A 3,125-nucleotide genomic window follows, 5' to 3' on the forward strand; every position below is an offset into this window, starting at 1 on the left:
TCTTTTTTCCCTCACAATTTTTCCTCTTTATTTTATTCTTTCCCTTACTCTTTCATCCAATCAAATAAAGTATCACTAAGCTCCTAGTCACTATTGAGCACTGTACTTATTGCTGAAGAATAAAATGTTGAAACCAGGCAGCACTGTATAGTGGCTACACACAACACCTTGTCTTTAAATCAAGAATTTAAGTTCTTGATTTAAATTCTACTTATTTACTAGATGGTTAATCTGTTGTGTCTCAGTTTCTTTATTTGTAAAATGTGATGATATAATAATAGATTTACCTCATAATGTTATTTTGAGGATGAGTTAGTATATATAAAGCATTTAAAAAAAATATAGAACACTTCACAAATTTGCATATCATCCTTGCACAGGGGCCATGCTAATCTCTGTATAATTCCAGTTTTAGTGTATGTCCTGCTGAAGCAAGCATATTGTATGTATAGCATTTAAAAGAACATTTGTCATATAGTAATACTTTATATGTGATGACCATTATTATTGCTATTATTAAAGTCAAACTACATTCCCAAAGAGGAGACAGACACATGTATGTTTGCAACATAATTGCATGTGATAATTATAACAGTTGAGTTATATACAGTATGTAGTATGTAGTATACTATTGTTATGTACAGTATGCAGTATGTAGTATACATACTGTATATAAGAAGGAGCATCATATTTTGCTAGTCAAGCCTTCCCAGAGGAGGACATTAGAGCTGACTTTGAAGAATGAGTAGGAGCTGATTAGATAGACTAACAAGATATAGTATTTTCAATTAAAAGGACTAGCTTGCATAAATATTTGGAGAGGTGAGAGAGCATGACATGCTTAGGGAAGTATATGTAGCTAAATTTTGCTGGGGTATAGACTGCACTGGCAGTAAGTGATTGGAGACAAGCTTGGATAGACAGAAACCTTGCTATTAATAGCCCTGGAGCCCAGTGTAGTGATGCATGCCTATATTCCCAGCTACTGGAGAGGTGAAGGTAGGAGGATCAGGAATTCAAAGTCAGCAATTAGTGAGACCTATCTCAAAAACAAAATACAATCAAAAGATCCATGTCTGTGGCTTAAACTTTTGTCTAGCTGTCCTCAATCCTCAATACTGAAAAATAAGTAAATAAATAAAAAGTGCCTTGTCCACCATATAAAGTGATTTTTATTTGTCCTGTGAGCCCAAGATTGAAGTGATAGTTAACCTTGCTTTCCAACTATGATCAGTTGATAGTGGCTTTCTGGAAAACCATGTTAAAGTGATTTTGAAGCCATGTTAGGCTCAGTTAAGAAGAGTACATCAATTTGTTAGTGATGTAGGCTTGAGAGAGAAAGTGGTGCATTTTTTCCAATAATAGCTTGTCTCTCTATTTTTTATTGTTGTTCTGGATGGGGGTACATTGTGGCATTTACAAAAGTGCTTACAATGTATGAAATATATCATACTTGAATTCACCCTTCCACCTTTATCACCCCAACCACCATTCCTGGAATAGTTTCAATACATATCATTTTATATTCATGTGTATACAATATTTGTGCCATATTCACCCTCCTACACCTTTCCCCACATCCTCCCACATCCCAGTGTTACCAACTCCACACCCCAGGCAAGACCTGTTCTTCCCTCCTGTTCTCTGATTTTGTATAAGAAAAAAGTAAAAGATGACATTTTTGCTTGTTTAAGATAGCTGCACAGGGAGTTTCCTTATGGTACTTCCATGTACATATATACTACAGCCTGATTTGATACATCTCTATTTTTCTTCCTTATGCCTTAGTCCCTTTCTTATGGTGGTTTTAACCAGTTTCAAGATTCTATATTCATTCTTGTATAGGGAGTAGATCAACCATATTCACCTTCTTAACTTCCTTCTTTTACCCTCCCCCTCTTGTATGTGACATCCCCTTAGCATGATCCATTTTTCATAATATTTCTATATTTGTAGTGGTGCATTTTTATAACTCTTCTGTAGACAGTACACAGTTACTGAAAATGTTTGAGTCATGCAGAGACAGTTTAAGATAGAAAGGGCATTCTGATAGAAAATGGATTAGAAATTATTAGAGGCACAGAGACTAAGAGGTTATTGCATACTGATTGCATGAAATGATATGATCCTGAAGGGATCATTTATTAAATAGAATAAATAGAACTCATTGTGCTTTAACAGGCATGATGGGGAAGGTGAGGGAAAGAAAGACATCAAAACCAACTGTGAGATTTCTGGCTTAGGCAACAGGACAAATGTTAGTGCAAACAAACTGGAAGAGTAATGGAGATGGGGCAGCAGGTGTAGGACAATTAGTTTGGGTTGGACATAGTGAATTTTAGGGTCTTCTGACATAATAAGATGATTACATACTGGTACTCCTGAGAGAAATGAGTTGGTGAGAAAGATTCGGTTGTCATTTGAATATAGAGAAAAGTTGAAATGATTGACATGGATAAGATTACTCAGCAAGTGTGTAGACTGAGAAAAGGAAGGACCTGAGGGTGGTACCTTAAGAAATAAAGAGGAAGAAAAAGCAAGAATGACTTGTATCATGGGAATAAATAAGAAGATATCTGGTATAAGGTATTGTCAAATGTTGCAGTGATTTCAAGAAAAATTAGAATCCTGATATAGTGGCCTGTGCCTGTTATCACAGCGTTCAAAAGGCTGAGACAGGAAGATCACAAGTTCAGGCCACCCTGGGCTATGTACTGAGACCCTGTTTCAACCTCATTCTTCCCCCTCCATAAAAAGGAAAACTTAGAGCAAAATGTGTCTATAGGCTTTGAGAGGTAAAAGTTAATTCAAGACTTTGGTCACGGCTACTTCTGAAGAGTGCTTGCTAACAGGCAGAAGCAAGACTGCAGTGGGTTGAAGACTAAACAGAAGTTGGGAAAATGGAGAAGGTAATAGTGTGAGGAAAGAAACCTAAAACTTGAATGTGGTTGATATGCTCACTGAAGAGGAGCAAATATAGTAGTCTTAAACTGGCAGAGGCCACTATGGGAAGGGGACTAGGAAGTAGCAAAGAGGTCTGGTGGAGATGAACCAATGTGGGTTGCAATACACATGTGCATGGAAGCAATGCTAGGAATCTCTCTATATAGCTATTTTTAACTCAA

General features: G+C 36.5%; 1 non-coding gene across 1 annotated transcript; it reads right to left on the reverse strand.

The window, feature by feature from the left end:
• Positions 1-335: 335 nt before the first annotated feature.
• LOC141420053 (U6 spliceosomal RNA) lies at positions 336-437 on the reverse strand. Its single transcript, XR_012444761.1, has one exon. It is a non-coding gene; the product is annotated as a U6 spliceosomal RNA (small nuclear RNA).
• Between the last annotated feature and the right edge of the window lie 2,688 nt (positions 438-3,125).

This window comes from Castor canadensis, chromosome X (assembly GCF_047511655.1).
Source record: "Castor canadensis chromosome X, mCasCan1.hap1v2, whole genome shotgun sequence".
Lineage (NCBI taxonomy): Eukaryota > Metazoa > Chordata > Mammalia > Rodentia > Castoridae > Castor > Castor canadensis.